The following is an 18929-nucleotide window of genomic DNA, read 5'->3' on the forward strand; positions in this document are numbered from 1 at the left end:
TAACCTTCCTGGGGCCCGTCCCGACATTATTAGTTCTTTGTGAATGAATTTACTACTATAATTCAGCTTTTACTCACGGCCGTAGAAGATTGACTACTATAATTCAGCTCAGCTTTTAATTGCGAAATGGGCCCAGCCCGGCCAAGGCGGTCTCGACCGGCCTCGCCACCTCGCCTATAACCTTCCCGGGGCCCGTCCCGACATTTTTTGTTTCAGAGGTTTCCTCCTATCTTTCACCGTTCAGGAGATTAGCGCGTGCAGACAAACAAACAAACAAACAAACCAAAACTTTCCTTTATATATATATAGATGATTCCATAATATCCGTAATAAATGAATAAAAACCCTAAACGCATCCATAAAAAACCTCAATCAATATCTGCCATTTATTAAAATTGTAATGTCTATAACTGTAAATATATACATACTCCTCCCAGAGCCTTTTGTTTTGATGAACCATACCCTTTACATAGTGTTGGTGCAGCCAAAGCAGTTTCTCGGCAATGGCTATACTGGGTGGTTTGCCATTGCCTTCCCAGCATTGTTAGTCTATGCTCTATCCTTTTAAATGCTGATCGTTAAGCAAGGAAGCAGCACGTACCATTTAAAAAGAGGACTTGGTATGAGTCAGCCATAGTTTGAACCACTGGACCACCTCCCGGATTCAGAGCAGACTCTCTAACCATTATCCCACCGGGTCTGATTAGATGAATGTAAATAATAAATAAATTATTTCATACATTTATTAAATTAAATAAAAAATTACCTTTCCATTATGTTTAAAACCAAAGTTGCCATCATGCTGATTGCCTAGACTCTCATCCAGGTGTTTCACAGGCAGGTTGATTCATAAATGTGTTCGCCGTCCCTCGGATGGGCGTTCAACTAGCTTCCCATTCGCCGAGATTAGATGGTGGACGTTAAATATCCCATGGTGTCCTTCGCGAGGAGTGGGCCAGCTATCACCGGCACCCTGAACAAATAACAAATTCCTGCCATAACTACTGCTGGGAGAGGAATGGCAAGCTGCCCAGTATAGCCTTTGCCAAGAAACTGCTGCGGCGGAACCAATGCTCATTAACACAGAGTATGGTACATCAGTCCATCATGCTGATGACATCTTAACACCTTAATAATAATACATCTTAATACCATCTCTGCTCACCTTCACTCTTTGTTCACCTTCACTCCTTCATTCCTCTTTTCTCCCACCTCTGGAACAAACTCCCTCACTTTCTTCAATCCCACTCCTCCCTCCAGGTCTTTAAAGCAGCTGTTCACCACCATCTCTTATCTTCCCCCATCCAAAACCTTGATCCTTTCTACCCCCGCTAATTCACCCCAGATACACTTTTCTTTGAAATCCCGACTTCTTTCTTTCCTGGAGGTTCGAGCAGCGTCCAATTGTTTTATACCTCTCCCACCCCACACCCCTCCCCCCAAGCCCTCTCCCTCCCACAGATCTCCTGATGTCTCTGTTCTCTGCTGTTGTACTTGTGTGCTTCCCTCTCTCCCCCCACCTTGTCTCCCGCTCCCTTTATTATATGTTTTAGGTGTCCATTTGTTTTTTGTGAGTGATGTTAGCTCTTACACGAGCCTCGATCTTGTATACAAAAAATAATAATAATAATATTGTCAATTATACTTATTGATACCAAATTTTAGAACAATAGAACGATTTCAGAATACCGTTGTATGTGCATAACAAATTTCTACATTTAATATGATTTATTTGCTTAATGTTATAAATGCCTTTGTAAATGCTTTATCCACAGGAGGCATTATATTATTATGAAAGTTTTTATTTACTGCTTCGTATATGACCGCTGTTTGCCTGATGCGGTCCTCTTAATGGACCTCCAATGAGTGGGATGATAAAAATAATTTCTAAATTAGCTAATTTTACCCATATAAAATAATTGTGCTCAGACAAAGTGCAAATGAGTTACATACCACCAGTGAATTGGCAATCAGATGCATGGACAACCTATTTTGAAAGTGATATTGCTGCTTCCTCCAGGGGCTGCGGAATAATCAGAGGAAATTAAGACGAGACATTTTGTTTTTGCTCCACTGTTACGCTGGAATAAATGACCGATATATTAAGCAAAACATAAAATAAAAACCGTCAATACATTTTCCACATGCTTGTTTCATTAAGAAACGATTAGAGTGTCTGCAGATGGAGGCTCATGATGGTGTCATCAGCGGTTTCATGGCTGAATTTTCAGTGTGGAACAGCAGGCCCATTCGTCTTGGGAAACAATACGGTCATTGACTTCAGCTGTAGGCCTCTGCATTTTCCATGCAAATGAATGAATGATCGTTTTAAGGCCATTTTCCCCGCTAGAGCGGGGGTTAGCCTTGAGGGCCCCATGACAATCATGGTTCCCTGTTTGAGGCAATGTTTTTATGGCCGGATGCCCTTCCTGACGCCAACCCTTGGTCGCCTCTTACGATGCGCAGGGATACGGTGTACCTATTCTGAATCGGGGTACACACCGGGATCATTCATCCCAGCAAGCTGGTACTCAATTTGCCGACGTAGGAAGGATGACAGGCTGAGTCAACCCCCCTGGTGTTAATTTAGAGATCGACCGGGATTCAATCCCAGGATCCTAGGATCCCAAGCCTGCACCCTAACCGCTAACCCAACACCAGGCTTTATTTTCCATGCAAATGAATGAATGAATGATCGTTTTAAGGCCATTTTCCCGGCTAGAGCAGGGGTTAGCCTTGAGGGCCCCATGACAATCATGGTTCCCTGTTTGAGGCAATGTTTTTATGGCCGGATGCCCTTCCTGACGCCAACCCTTGGTCGCCTCTTACGATGCGCAGGGATACGGTGTACCTAATCTGAATCGGGGTACACACCGGGATCATTCATCCCAGCAAGCTGGTACTCAATTTGCCGACGTAGGAAGGATGACAGGCTGAGTCAACCCCCCTGGTGTTAATTTAGAGATCGACCGGGATTCAATCCCAGGATCCTAGGATCCCAAGCCTGCACCCTAACCGCTAACCCAACACCAGGCTTTATTTTCCATGCAAATGAATGAATGAATGATCGTTTTAAGGCCATTTTCCCCGCTAGAGCAGGGGTTAGCCTTGAGGGCCCCATGACAATCATGGTTCCCTGTTTGAGGCAATGTTTTTATGGCCGGATGCCCTTCCTGACGCCAACCCTTGGTCACGCTCTTACGATGCGCAGGGATACGGTGTACCTATCCTGAATCGGGGTACACACCGGGATCATTCATCCCAGCAAGCTGGTACTCAATTTGCCGACGTAGGAAGGTATGACAGGCTGAGTCAACCCCCCTGGTGTTAATTTAGAGATCGACCGGGATTCAATCCCAGGATCCTAGGATCCCAAGCCTGCACCCTAACCGCTAACCCAACACCAGGCTTTATTTTCCATGCGAATAAAGCATGAAATACAGAAGACTTTGCTATGATTATATATGTTATGAATACTTTAAAACACCATTAAAATTACACCAAATTGTACTGAAAATGGTTACAATGGTGTACCTTATGGAAAATAGATTTCTCTGATTTGAAGGAACAGTTTCAAAGTCATTGGGGAGAGAAAGTTTGTGTTCTTGTAATCTAGGTGATAGGTCTGTATATACACTAGGTATACCACTCCAAGACCTTTCACCACCCTACAAGATTAGACCCACATTCACATCGAAGAAATAAGGAGCTCCTTTTGAAGAGTCTGGCATGGTGCAATGTGCTGGAAATATTGCTTTGCAAATGATTAGACAAGGTCTATTAATATGGCCGAATGCATCCATTATATTGAATTAATTAATTATATTTAATGCATCTATTCACTCAAGCATATAAAGAAAAGGGGCAGTACCTCTGGGCACTCACCTGGTAGAATAAGATAGCCAGGGAACCACCGGTAGGCGTGGATGACCCACAACATACTGTATGTAACGGAGAATGAAGTAAATGCCTATTTTGGGGGGGAAATGCCTACTTTTTTTTCTAATGCCGTGAACAAACTTTGGTATATCACGGGTGAAGATTGTGGTCAAATGTAATTGAGATTGGGTGTGTAGTTTCGGAGAAGAAAGCAAATATCTATGTTGTGGGCTAACCCCCCGCCCCCCCCCTCTCCACCAACCCCCTTCCCCGTAGACTGCCTCAGACCCGGATTTTATAATGTCGTGAACAAACTTGAGTTCCAAAATACCAAATATAATTTTAACCAAGCTTGGTCACAATCCCAGCAGCAGTTTCGGAGAAGTTGCAAGTGTTTATGGATGGACTGCGGACTGATGGACGGACGGAGAGATGACGCGCCATCCCATAAACTCCCCGGAACTACGTTCCAGATGTCCTAATAAATATCTGTGATCACAAAGCGATTGCAAAGGGAAAACTTCCACAGGCTTACCCTTGGTGATCGCCCACGAGTTAGCATTGGCCCACGATCCAATGATGGCATATTTTGTTCGGACCACCATATGACCTTGATCTTCAACATGTAGGGATAAATTTTAAGTTATGAAAATGTGTCGCGCTCTACAAACTATCCATAAAACTCATCGTTAAAAATGGGAGGAAACTTATTCTAATTTTGATTAAAAATGTGTTTTTTCTTAAATATGTCACAATCCGAAAAAGGTAGGTCAAGGATATCAAATCAAATAACAGGTGCACAACATCAGTGCAGGTGCACTATAATGATGCAAGAACATCTTGGAAGGCCAAAGAGTCTTTGAGATTCCGCATTGGCAAAATTGAGCGATGACAAAAAATGTTATTTTTTTCAGACCGCCATTTGACCTTGACCTTCAAATCGAAGGAGAATGATGAAACTTAAGCATAAGTGCACTTTACTCTAGAAGTCTAGACTATCTAGAGAGGGCAACTGCGTTTTGATCGGATAAACATTAGTCGAGTTATGGTGGAAAACTTAAAATGTCTATGATTGGGGCATGGCCTTAAAATTAGGTCAAGGTCAAAACAATTATGTTATCCCTGCATACTCTTTATTCCCATGATCTTTCTGGTCTTGCTCCCTCTACCCTCCCAGTGTTTGAACCCATCCCTCCACCCCCCCCCTACCCTCAGGTTTCTGCAAGGCAGACATGGTCCACCAGCACTCCCCTTCAAGTGAAACTCCCAAAATTCAGGAGCACTGCTCACCTCCACTCATTTGGTTATCTTGTGGAACCAACGTCCGCATTCTCTCCAAACTCATTCTTCCATCCAGGTCTTCAACACAGCTGTTCACCACCATCTTAGACCATCCCCAATCCAAAACCATAATCATTTTAAAACCCGTTAACCCCTCCTCTCCCTCTCCAACCCACCGCCAAATTTTGCTTGTGTATCCATCCTGTCTACTTCCTACATTCTCCTTTACCTTCAACCTTACCCAGAAATCCCTTTTTTGTCCGTCTCCATTTATTTCGGCCCTCTGCCCTGCTGTTGGCGTTTCCCCTTTCTCTTTCTGCTGTTCCATTTGTTATGTTGCATCCTGATCCGTTTTGTGGTCTCGCTCTTCCATGAGCATCGATTCTGTATACAAATCTATATTATAAAACAGGTCTGTCTGTCTGTCCGTCCTGAAACTACACCCTCAATTTTGGGGCTAGTCCCGCAAAACCTTCTGTGGAACGTTTTGGGGTCCCAGCGGATGTTGTAAGGTAGGTAGGAGGTTTCAAAAATTCCTCAATAAAATTATGATTTTGAAATTGGCTCGATACGAACATGCCACAAATCCGGAAGTGAACAGATGACGACAATGGGCTGGTTTGATAATATCTCGATACAATCGTGATTTAACACAGTATTTTGATATACTAATACTATATTATTAATTTGTGATTGGAATGATGCTGTTTGGAATAAAACTAGAGATATTGAGTATAAATATGAATGAGGAAATGATGTGAGGGTTTCTACTTTGTAATTGTGACATTCACAATTTCGCCATTGACTGGATATAGAACCATTCAGATTGGGTACGTTTTTTGTTCAATTCATTCACGAACCTGCTGTCAATACCTGACGTGCGAATTAAGATAGCACAATAATGTGGAATTTGTTGGTTCATCATTTCTCATTCGCCGTTTTTTTTTGTTTTTTTTTTACACAATTCATTCACGAACCGGTTGTCAGTGTCTGACGTTCGCCTGAAGGTGGCACAAGAATGTGGAATTTATTGGTCCCATGGTTTAGCATTCACTGCTTTGGCATTGGTTGTTTACTTTTGGCCCCCACCCGTGCGTAGCTCGGCCACCTCACTAGTAAATAACTATAAAAGGATTGTGCCAAGCAGAAAGTACAAAAAATGAAAGAACTGTACACAGATTTCCCCCCTTCCACCCCGCCCCCTTTCCTGTGCCTCTCCCCCCCAAGCCCCCTCCCGCCCACAGATCTCCCGATGTCCCTTCCCTCAAATGTTGTGCTTGTGTGCTTCCTTGCTCTCCATCTTGTCTCCCGCTCCCTTTATCTTATGTTTTATGTGTCAGTTTGTCTTTTTGTGATTAATGTTACCTCTTACATGAGCCTCGATCTTGTATACAAAAAAAAAACAAAAAAAAAAACTGCAATGTAAAGCCGATGTATCACAAATAGCTTACCCTGAACTAGGAAGCTGTTACCTTTATTCACTAATTTTTCCTCAAATAAACAAATAAGCTGAAAGAGATAAAAATGTGCTAATTTTCACAGTTTGAGTAGAAAAGCGAGCATGCAATTTAATAATTATTTTTAGATTCACTGGTAGTTTGACTGTTAACATTCATCCAATTTTGCTCACTTGCATATCACCCTGTCCCCCTTTCATATTGGTCCAGAGATTACCTCCATTCGCAAAACCATTTCGAGAACACCAAGCAGTTCCCGTGGTTGCGAACTAACCGTGGACAGGTCGCCACTGTCACAGGTTGCTGCAGGTGAGGGCAGCAATTCGGAAAAGTACACCACACAATGACATATTCTCTTTGAAAGGCACTGGCGTATCTTTAACGTCCAACGGCGAACGCTAGCAGATGTAACACCCGGCCTTACATCGCTCCGAAGGATGTGGGCACTCATTGATGCCATGCCCTGCCCGCGCCGAAGCACCAGGGGACAGTTCATAGACAGGTCGGGAGTTGAACCCAGACTAAACAGCTCAAATGTGAATATGTTACTTTGATCTATCCTGCGCATCTCAATGAAACTGCATCGCCTTACCTCTAGAGTTGTCTTGTGCTGATGGCAGAGATGGATGAAAACTCTACACCTTACTCCATACATCCAGCGCCTAGTATTGGGCTGCCTTCAAACACAGCGAGAAACTGTACACGGGATTGGTTATTGGGAGAAGCACCACAGGGTGGCATGGTGCTTCTCAGTGGCCATGTGTGTGACGTATAATTTATATATTAAATCAAGCTTTTGCATCTGTTTTTTCCACCTACGACTTCAGCAGGCTTTCTCTACCTGCTGCTCTTTGCTTGGCCGAGGTACCATAGCACTTTACGTCCTGATTAGAGCGAGAGTACAGAACCCCATGTGATACATCAAATTGTCTTTTGTCATAATGTGTTTGTCTTTCGTGCAGTGTCTGCACAAACCTTAACCATTCTAAAAAAAAAACCGTAATAACCTCTCCCCACATTCACACCTTCTTGGCAGGCCACCGTCGCCAGACACACTGTTCAGCAACACATTTTCTCACTTTCTTTGTCTTGGATCATTCACTAACACTTGAACAAAAACACAACTCATCACAGGCCAAAATGGGGTGCAGCTGCAGACTGTGTAGGTTGATACACCCACTCTAAGATGCCTGATACACAGTGTGGGTGGATGGAGTTGCTTCTTCATTATTCAACACCCGCGATCAATGATCCAAAGCTCGGAACAGTCAAAATGAAGAACAAAAAACCCAATAAAGTCACCTTGGTCTTATCTCCTTCCCGGGTGAGACAAACGGCAAGCGAAACATTTGCTTTGACTAATGTGGAATGTGAAGGCCTATTTCACTCTTCATGATGAGCCATTTGGTACAAAATAATTTGGAGAAATTGAGAGAACACAAAGTCCGAGGTACAAGAATAAACAATGAGATATGAATGGATGAAAGAACAACTGTATGGTTAGCTTGATGTTGCATGTACAAAATTCAATCTTACGGCTGCCTCGTTTTGTGCTATCAGTAATCAGTAGGCATGCAAAGTCTATCTTATAGTGCAAACTCTACGATGCAAGTACTGTCGTGGCCAAAAATGTTGGCACCCTTGCACCTTTTTCAAATAATGCACCATTTCTTCCAGAAAATTGTTGGAATTAAAATATATTTTGGTATTCACAAATGTATTTCTTTGCTTTGCAGAGGAACAAAACAAAAAAAGGTGAAAAAAATTACTAAATCTTAGCTTATTCCACACACAAATCCTAAAATGGCTCGGACAATATTATTGGCACCATTTAGAAGTTGTTAGAAATAAGTAGATTTCAAGCAGGTGTTTCTCCTTTACTTTGGAATTGAACTCACCTGTGGTGAGTTGCAGGTGCCTGCAATATAAAAATCACTCATTCAACCAGTTTGAATAAAGAAAAGCAGTCATTCTGCTGTTTTGTGTCACTGTGTGTACCGCAATGAACATGAAGAAAAAAAAGAAAACCAGAGGATTGTCTGAGGAGATCAGACACAAGATTGTAGCAAAGCATGGACAATCTCAAGGCTACAAGTCCATCTCCAGATACCTTGATGCTCCTGTGTCCACCGTACACAATGTTATCAGGAAGTTTAAGGCCCATGGCACTGTAGCCAACCTCCATAGACGTGGCCGCAAGAGAAAACTTGATCGAAGATTGTAGTGGAGGATTGTTTGAATGGTGGAGAAAGTACTTCGATCAACTGCTAAACAGATTCAAGCTGATCTTCAGACACAAGGTATGACAGTTTCAACTCGCACCATCCGTTGCCAACTAATTGAAAGAGGGTTCTTGATGATATGTTGATGGTGATGTCATCGGTGCCTTAATTATGACATCATAATTCGACAAGCACAACGCTTGATCTGATCAGTATGAATAAAACAAAAAATTCCTCTGCAACTGTTAGTCCGATGGACACGAACATTTCAGAATATGTGCGGCTCATCCTGTATAATTTTTTATTGATAATTATAACGTCATAGGTCACGTGGTACAGACGCCATCTTGGAAAAATCGAAAAACGTTGCACCTCTATATCTCCGAAACCGCTGCATGGAAAAAATTGAAACATGGCTCATTGTCAAGTACTCCCCTTGGGGAATAAGATATGTTAATGATGATGTCATCGGTGCCTTCGTTATGACGTCATAATTTGACAAGTACAACACTTATCCGATCATTGTGAATTTTTTTTCTCAGCAACTGTTGATCTGATGGGCACGAAATTTTCACCATAGGAGCGCCTCCTCTTGTACAACATTTTAATGATAATCATGACGTCATAGGTCATGTGGTACAGACGCCATCTTGGAAAAACTGGAAAACATTGCACCTCTATATCTCCGAAACCGCTGCATGGGAAAAAACTGAAACATGGCTTATTGTAAAGAACTCCATGTGGGGAATAGGTGTTGTTAACGATGACGTCATTGGTGCCATAATTATGACGTCATAATTCGACAGGGACAACACTAAGTCTGATCAGTTTGAAATGTATTGAGCGTGATCTATGCAACAATTATATTAGAGAATATAAATTTATGATGTCATCGCTCGCGTGGTCTGGCGGCCATATTGGATCAAAGAAAAGAAATGTTCAAAAACAGAAGTGTTGGCTCGCAACAAGTTGACTACGCAGGGTAGGTATTCTATGAATACCATCTAGTTTGTTGCTGTTTTTGTTTCATGTTTAACACCTTCTATTCACACCTGTGGAATTTCTTGCAAGATGAATAGGGATACCTTTTCTGACTTGCAGTCTTCATGTTTGCTTACAAATTGGGTTCAGTAGTCTGTTGAACTTTTCACGTACTCAGCCAATCCTGCAGTTGTCATTCTGTGCACCTGATTGAGTTCCACCAAGCCACTCCTCTCTCCTCGTCTTGGCAGGTACAATCTCGGTATGAATTGATTTTTGTGGAACATTTTGTGGATGTGAGGAGTTTCCTTGTTTCGATATCTAGTTTATTGATTTTTGCTCGTGGCCAGTTTATTATTTCGCAAATGTATTGGAACACTGGTACTGCAAGTTGGTTTATAGATTTAATTTTGTTCCTTGGGGAGAGGTATGTTTTTAGGATCAGCCTCGGTCTACGCAGGTAATCTTTGGCATTTGTTTTGCACATTTGTTTGTAACATATTTGGTGGCCCTCTTCTACTCCGAGGTACATGAGTGATGCTTCTTTGTCTAGCTCTTGTATTGTTTATCTAGGTGTATTTTTATGCTTCCATTATTATTGGTTTAGCTTGTATGAATATGCACTTGGCACACTTATCCAGGCGAAATTCCATTTTAATGTCTTCGGAGTAGGGCTTTACAAATTGCAGTTGTTCTGTCATTTTTTCGTCGTTTGGTGCAATCAATATATGAATCGCCTTTCTTGTCTCTTTGGACGTTCTCTCTTAGGAGGTTAGGGAGTATCTGTGTCCTTGCTCATTAACCAGGTTGCTCAGTGGATCCAGAGCCAGGCAAACCAGGAGAGGTAAAAGGCTGTCTCCCTCGAAGATCCCGTGTCATATCTTCACCCATGGTATTTTGATCTTTCCTTCTGAGTGCAGTAATCCATATCAACATGGTACTCCAGAGCTCCATTGCTTTCTCCATCAGTTTGATTATTTGCTTATTGATCTTGTACATTTGCATGAACTTTATCATCCATGAATGTGGGACACCATCAAAAGCTTTTTTGTAGTCTATCCATGCTTTGACCAATTTGGTCTTCTTGTTTTACAATTTTTTAGTATAGCCTTGTATAGTAGTAGGTGGTCTATTTTTCTGTATCATCCTGTCTTTCATCCATTTTGTTCCCATTAGAAGTTTCTATGTTGTTGGTAGATATGTTATTGGCCTATATTTGTGAGGTTCTCTGTTTCTTCAGATTTTGGGAAAAGGAAGGTGTTACTTTATATGAGCCATTCATCCATTACTTTCCCCTTAGATAAGTTTGTTGAATGCTCAAGCATAGTGATTGTGAAGAGCATCTACAGTCACGTGAAAAAGTAAGCACACCCCATGTAAAGTTTTGACTTTTTCAACATATTTGAACATACAGCTATTTGATCTTCATTTCAACAATATTGATAGATAAAGGTGATTTAATATAACAAATATCATGAAACATTTACATTTTGTAGTCCATTGTATAATTCCAATAAACATAAATGCAAATTTCGCATGTGGAAAAAGTAAGTACACCCTTGGCTCTAAGAGGTGGTATTGCCCCCTTTGGCAGAAACAACCTCAAGTCGGCGTTTCTTATAACTGTCTACCAGTCTCTGACATCGACTGGGAGAAATTTTTGCCCACTCCTCCATGCAGAATTCTTTCAGCTGTGCGATGCTTGAGGGGTTTCTTGCATGCACAGCTCGTTTCAAATCCCCCCACAACATCTCGATGGGATTTATATCCGGGCTTTGACTTGGCCATTCCAGAACACTCCATTTCTTTCTTTTCAGCCATTCCTTGGTGGATTTACTGGTATGTTTAGGGTCATTGTCATGTTGCAAGGTCCACCTTCGGTTGAGCTTCAACTTTCCGACAGATGGCATCACATTATCCTCAAGCACCCTCTGGTACAATGAAGAATTCATAGTGGATTCTATGATGGTGAGCTGCCCAGGCCCTGATGCAGCAAAGCTGCCCCAAACCATAATATTTCCACCACCATGCTTTACAGTTGGTATCAGGTTCTTGTGGTCAAATGCTGTCTTTGGTTTTTGCCAAACATGTCTTCTGGTACTGTGGCCAAATAGCTCTACCTTTGACTCATCTGTCCAGAGCACATTGTTCCAGAAGTGCTGTTCTTTGCCGAGGTGTTCTTTGGCAAACTTTAGTCTTGCCCTGATGTTCTTTCTGGACAGCAAAGGTTTCCTCCTGGCACACCTCCCATGTAGATCAAATTTGTACAGCCTCTTTCTAATGGTAGACTCGTGCACTTTGACATCAACAGTGGCAAAAGCTACCTGTAGGTCCCGTGATGACATTCTGGGGATCTTAGAGACTTCGTTCAGCATCTTGCAGTCTGCTCTCGGGCTGATCTTGCTGGGGTGGCCTGGCCTGAACAAGTTGGCAGTTGTTTGGAATCTTCACCACTTGTAGATGATCTTCCGGACAGTCGAATGATTGATTTCAAATTGTTTGGAGATCTTTTTAAATCCCTTCCCAGACTCGTATGCATCTATAACCTTCTTTCTGAAGGCCTCAGAGAGCTCTTTTGATCTAGGCATGGTGACGCCGCACACTTCAACAACAAAGAGCAAACCAAACTAAATGTCTGAGGTTTAAATAAGACAGGTTCCTCCAAGATCCTCTCTAACGATGTTCTAATCATTTGCACCTGAGCTGGTGCACCTGATTGTAATTTTAGGTATTTGAAGTAGTGATAAATGTAGGGGTGTACTTACTTTTTCCACATGCAAAATATGTACTTATGTTTATTTAAATTATACAATGGACTACAAAATGTAAATGTTTCATGATATTTGTTATATTATATCACCTTTATCTATCAATATTGTTGAAATGAAGATCAAATAGCTGTATGTTGAAATATGTTGAAAAAGTCAAAACTTTACATGGGGTGTACTTACTTTTTCACGTGACTGTAGTTGCTTTAGCCAGAAGTTTGGAATTCCATCCAGACCAGAGCATTTAATGTTTTGCATTCTTTCATGTTGTTTTATATGTTGTTCCAAGTATTGGATCCATTCCGCCTCCTCATTGTGTTATTTTGGGTCTTCAGAAATTCCTTTCGAGAAATCTTCAAGTTTATCTTTTTCAAGGGGATTTCATACATTTCACTTTTGTTTCCTAGTTTGTGGTAGAATCTTTTCAGGTTATTTTCAAACATCTGGTTTTGCTTTCTCCACATTTTGACTTTGTCATAGTTTATATTTTATCTTCCTTGCTATCATTCGTGTTTTTAGTGTGTGTTTGTGTGTATGTGTGTTTTTATCCTGGGATGGCTGTGTGCATTTTCATGATAGTAATGTTATGTGCTCAAAGATATGTTTTACTTTGTAAAGCATTTTCTCATTTTTCTTCAAAAGCAGTGTAACCTGGAATCCACAGAAAAACCAGTGGCCTCTAATGCTGGATGTAAAAGGACAGCAAATCTGATTAATGTTCTATTTAATGCATTACTAATGTTCCATTTCTGCCTTGTTCGAATAAAAGAGCAATGTACTTTGCTGAATATGTTTTGGTGCTGTTTAACATTGATGTTTGCAGCAATGAAACCATTTGACTTCCCTGCGTAATACTGTATATCATCTGTTTGACTACAGCAGCCACCCACCCTACATTTTCATGATTATAATGTACCAATGTATCAGCTTTGTGTATTACACAAAGCTGATACATTGTGTGTTACAAGTACATTTAAAGCCAGACATACAACAAATATGAAATCATTCAGCTGAATCCAGATCGGTGGCTGCATACAGGACCCTTTAACATGACCCTGTGTGAAAAAGTATAGACATTCTGTGTTCCATCTGAGCTTCTTGTAATTTTTGCTGATAGATTTGAAAGTTTGTATGCCGTTGGTTCTATAAATGTTAGTTCTGTAGATGGGAACCAGGTTGGGAGGAGGGCACCATCAATATTGCAGCTGTGAGCAATCTGAGTCGAGCTGAGGGCTCTTTCAACCCTGAGGATTTGCACCCCTTGGGGAGGGAGATTTCTCCTTCAAAGTACCTGCTGACTCCGGAGAAAAAGGTACCGCCAATCGATGGTGCTACTGGCACCCAGTGTGTTCTGGGAAGTTACTTCCCTGAAAGTCAATGGCTGTGTTTGTCTGATTTCAAGTCCTGTGTTGTCTGCTCTCTTTGTCTGCATGTGGATGCGTGGTTTGTGTGTGGATGCATGTGTGAGTGTGTCTGTGTCTAAGTGGCAGCTCTTCCAAGAGCCTTAGACTGTGTAGAGAGAAAATAAAGGGCTTTGTGGGAGAGGTGGCGTTATGAGGCAGATAAAGTGTAAGCAGAGGGAGGCGAAGCAAAATGTTTCATAGGAAGATGCAGGAAGGTTTTACGCAGTTTGGCATGATTAGAATGAAAAGCATAAGGCTGAATGTGAAAGCAAAGTTTGGCAGTACTGGTGTCAAAGCGGAAAGAAAGGTTAAAGCTGGCATAGCTCTAAAAGGCGAGTTAGAGTGCTAGCAAGTCCAGGGGGGGTCTGCAGGAATAGGTTTGCATGACAAGAAGATTCAGCAGGAGACCAGCAAAATAGTCAGTGCTGCCAAATTCACAGAGGGTTGTAGAAAGCACAGCGTGTCAAACACAGCTGAGTAAGGCAGTACCCATAGCATAAACCGAGGCAAGTCGGCACTCATAATGCTTGCCAGTCAAAGTGAGGTGCACGTCAGCAGAGGGAGCGCACACAGCCGGGATGGTGAGCACGGGAGACGTGGAAAGCAAGTGCCCCCGTGGTACCAGCTTATTCAAATATTTGCGCATTGTTATATGGTACAGGAGTGGCAGTTAAAATAGCACAACGATGGTTCGGGCATTCCAGTTAAAATAGCACAACAATGGTTCGGGCATTCCAGTTAAAATAGCACAACAATGGTTCGGGCATTCCAGTTAAAAGAGCACAACAATGGTTCGGGCATTCTAGTTAAAATAGCACAACAATGGTTCAGGCATTCCAAGTAAAAGAGCACAACAATGGTTCAGGCATTCCAGTTAAAATAGCACAACAATGGTTCGGGCATTCCAGTTAAAATAGCACAACAATGGTTCGGGCATTCTAGTTAAAATAGCACAACAATGGTTCAGGCATTCCAGTTAAAAGAGCACAACAATGGTTCAGGCATTCCAGTTAAAAGAGCACAACAGTGGTTCGGGCATTCCAGTTAAAATAGCACAACGATGGTTCGGGCATTCCAGTTAAAATAGCACAACAATGGTTCGGGCATTCCAGTTAAAATAGCACAACGATGGTTCGGGCATTCCAGTTAAAATAGCACAACGATGGTTCGGGCATTCCAGTTAAAATAGCACAACAATGGTTCGGGCATTCTAGTTAAAATAGCACAACAATGGTTCGGGCATTCTAGTTAAAATAGCACAACAATGGTTCAGGCATTCCAGTTAAAAGAGCACAACAATGGTTCAGGCATTCCAGTTAAAAGAGCACAACAGTGGTTCGGGCATTCCAGTTAAAATAGCACAACAATGGTTCAGGCATTCCAGTTAAAAGAGCACAACAATGGTTCAGGCATTCCAGTTAAAAGAGCACAACAATGGTTCAGGCATTCCAGTTAAAATAGCACAACAATGGTTCGGGCATTCCAGTTAAAATAGCACAACAATGGTTCGGGCATTCCAGTTAAAAGAGCACAACAGTGGTTCGGGCATTCTAGTTAAAATAGCACAACAATGGTTCAGGCATTCCAGTTAAAAGAGCACAACAATGGTTCAGGCATTCCAGTTAAAAGAGCACAACAATGGTTCAGGCATTCCAGTTAAAATAGCACAACAATGGTTCGGGCATTCCAGTTAAAATAGCACAACAATGGTTCGGGCATTCCAGTTAAAAGAGCACAACAATGGTTCGGGCATTCAAGGTAAAAGAGCACAACAATGGTTCAGGCATTCCAGGTAAAAGAGCACAACAATGGTTCGGGCATTCCAGTTAAAAGAGCACAACAATGGTTCGGGCATTCCAGTTAAAAGAGCACAACAATGGTTCGGGCATTCCAGTTAAAAGAGCACAACAATGGTTCGGGCATTCCAGTTAAAATAGCACAACAATGGTTCAGGCATTCTAGTTAAAATAGCACAACAATGGTTCAGGCATTCCAGTTAAAAGAGCACAACAATGGTTCGGGCATTCCAGTTAAAAGAGCACAACAATGGTTCAGGCATTCCAGTTAAAAGAGCACAACAATGGTTCAGGCATTCCAGTTAAAATAGCACAACAATGGTTCGGGCATTCCAGTTAAAATAGCACAACAATGGTTCGGGCATTCCAGTTAAAAGAGCACAACAATGGTTCGGGCATTCAAGGTAAAAGAGCACAACAATGGTTCAGGCATTCCAGGTAAAATAGCACAACAATGGTTCGGGCATTCCAGTTAAAATAGCACAACAATGGTTCGGGCATTCCAGTTAAAATAGCACAACAATGGTTCGGGCATTCCAGTTAAAAGAGCACAACAATGGTTCAGGCATTCCAGTTAAAAGAGCACAACAATGGTTCAGGCATTCCAGTTAAAAGAGCACAACAATGGTTCGGGCATTCCAGGTAAAAGAGCACAACAGTGGCCCACGGATGCTCGTTTAAATAGTCACTTCTAGTGCAGGCCGCTGGAACCTGAGGTGGTGGGCACTACACAAGCACCGGTCATCCATGAGACGGAGTTGCTTGTGGGGTGGTGCAGTGCAACACAAAACAACTGTCTGGACACATGTTTGAGCATCGGTGGTAGGTCAAAAGCTTTGCGCTGTACAGTGTGTAACATAAGAGTTGTGGGTCTGGCCTAGTCTCTCTACCACCTGGAGTTCTCTTTATTTTCACCTTCCTACCTTCATTTTAACCTGATTAAAATAAAAATCGACAAAGGAGTTGTCTGATTCTGTTCAGTGGCTGAAGTGTCATTTCAAGAATGGTGAGAAAACTATTGTATCCGGGTCATACTTTATCGAAGCAACAGTTTCAAGACATGCCATTGACCATTTCCATCAACAAGCCCCTGCGAAATTACTCCCCAATAACTGTATCATACACTCTTTCGATTTGATACTTCAAATGGCATCTTGCCACCATTACTCTCAATCATGATATACACTCTCACAAACTGCATTTTCTAAATCCACCCGGGCCCATACACCCGGGCCAACCCGGTGATCAAATATTATGCATGTCCACAGCATAAAGACTCGAATGTGATTGCCTTTTACATTAACAATGCATCAACACAAGCGTTCAGTGAAACAAAGTAACCAAGGAGACAGGGTCAGGTGATAACAAAATTACGTAGATTGTGTAGGTCACAAGTCACACGTGCTTAAGGAAAGCCTACGTTCGCGTTTTTGGTTATTACCCTCGCCTGAGGAGAGGGTTATTGCATTTGAGTCCGTTTTTACTTGCAAAATCGAAGATTTTTCAATTGTATTGGTCGGTTGCGTTTGCGGTTCTGTCTGTCTGTTTGTCTGTTTGTTTGTCACCAGCCTACAGGTCACAATTCTAAACCAATCGTCACGAAACTTCACCAAGTTGTATAGGTCGTCCGATTTGAGAAGCATATTGTTTTTGGGGTCAAAAGGTCAACATAGGCCAAAGGTCACCAACTTTGCCAAATTTCTAAAATCCTCAATTTTCATCCGATTGACTTTAAATTTGAAGAGGACTTGCATATCTGGTCACTGAATTCAACCAGCAAGTATATTTGAGGTCAACATAGGCCAAAAGGTCAACATAAGCCAAATTTATAAAATCCTCAATTTTCATCCAATTGACTTGAAAATTGAAGATGACTTGCATATCTGGTCACTGAATTCAACCACAAATTATATTTTAGATGAACATAGGCCAAAAGGTCAACATAGGCCGAATTTCTAAAATCACCAATTTTCATTTCATTGGCTTGAAATTCTAAGAGGATTTACATATACTAGGGCATGCCCGTACTATATATATATATCTAAAAGTATATCCCCCCCCCTCTATTTACATGCAATGGTTTGGTCCAAAGCGAACGGCTTGCGAGTACGGTGACAATCCCCCCCCTCTATTTACATGAAATGGTTTGGTCCAAAGCGAACGGCTTGCGAGTACGGTGACAATCCCCCCCCTCTATTTACATGAAATGGTTTGGTCCAAAGCGAACGGCTTGCGAGTACGGTGACAATCCCCCCCCTCTATTTACATGAAATGGTTTGGTCCAAAGCTAACGGCTTGGCGCTTGCGGAGTTTGGTAAAGAAATCGCCATCGCGTGCACAAATGCGCAGGAAAGCGAATGAATCGCAAATTAGTTTTAATTAGTTTTAAAACATAGTTTAACGCCCGAGCGAGTTTAACGCAATCGCAAATCGCATCGCAAAGCGAAAGAATCGCAAATTAGTTTTAATTAGTTTTAAAACATAGTTTAACGCCAACATAGCGCCAACATAGTTTGCTGACGGGAAATAAATGAATACGCTCTCAAATGTGCCATCCGAGGCAGAGTCTGTTCGCCACGTTCGGCACACGTGATAGCTCGCTGCTCTCTGATTGGTTGAATCGTTTTTTGGACATAGCTCGGTAACTACTTCTGCGATTAATTTAAAACCTTGAAAAGGCACATCCTCGGGTCCCCAGCAATATACCTGGCAAGTTTCAAGTATATCGGACCGGTAGTTGTCGAGAAACAGCGGTCACAGACAAACATACAAACATACAAACATACAAACATACAAACAAACATACACACAGAGATTAGTGGAATTATAGATAGATGGTCACTGAATTCAACCACCAACTATTTTTGAGGTCAACATAGGCCAAGTTTTCAAAATCCTCAATTTTCATCCAATTGACTTGAAAATTGAACAGCATTTGCACATTGAGTCACTAAATAGGGAAACGATCTATTTTTGAGGTCAAAAGGTCAAAGGTCAACTCAAGGTCAACCTTACAAAATCATCATTTTTTATCTGAAAAATCATCACTTTTCTTCCTGTTGACCCGAGCTTTGATCAAGATTGTCAATTTTAATCTTGATGAAATGGACAATTTGCTGTATCAATGGAATTTTTTTTTTCT

General features: G+C 41.7%; 1 protein-coding gene across 7 annotated transcripts in view; it reads right to left on the reverse strand.

Annotated features, from left to right (window-relative positions):
* Positions 1-18929, reverse strand: part of SYT1 (synaptotagmin 1) — a 730486-nt gene that overhangs the window by 229393 nt on the left and 482164 nt on the right. The window contains exon 1 of one of the 7 annotated variants that reach the window (XM_078774458.1): positions 7210-7248. The exons of the other annotated variants lie outside the window; for them this stretch is intronic. The gene's annotated coding sequence lies outside the window, so the exon portion shown is untranslated. Of the gene's footprint in view, positions 1-7209; positions 7249-18929 lie in introns of those variants that run through there. 7 annotated transcript variants of the gene reach the window in all.

The sequence above is a fragment of the Myxine glutinosa genome, chromosome 3, assembly GCF_964187855.1.
Source record: "Myxine glutinosa chromosome 3, kmMyxGlut1.1, whole genome shotgun sequence".
Taxonomy (NCBI): Eukaryota; Metazoa; Chordata; class Myxini; order Myxiniformes; family Myxinidae; genus Myxine; species Myxine glutinosa.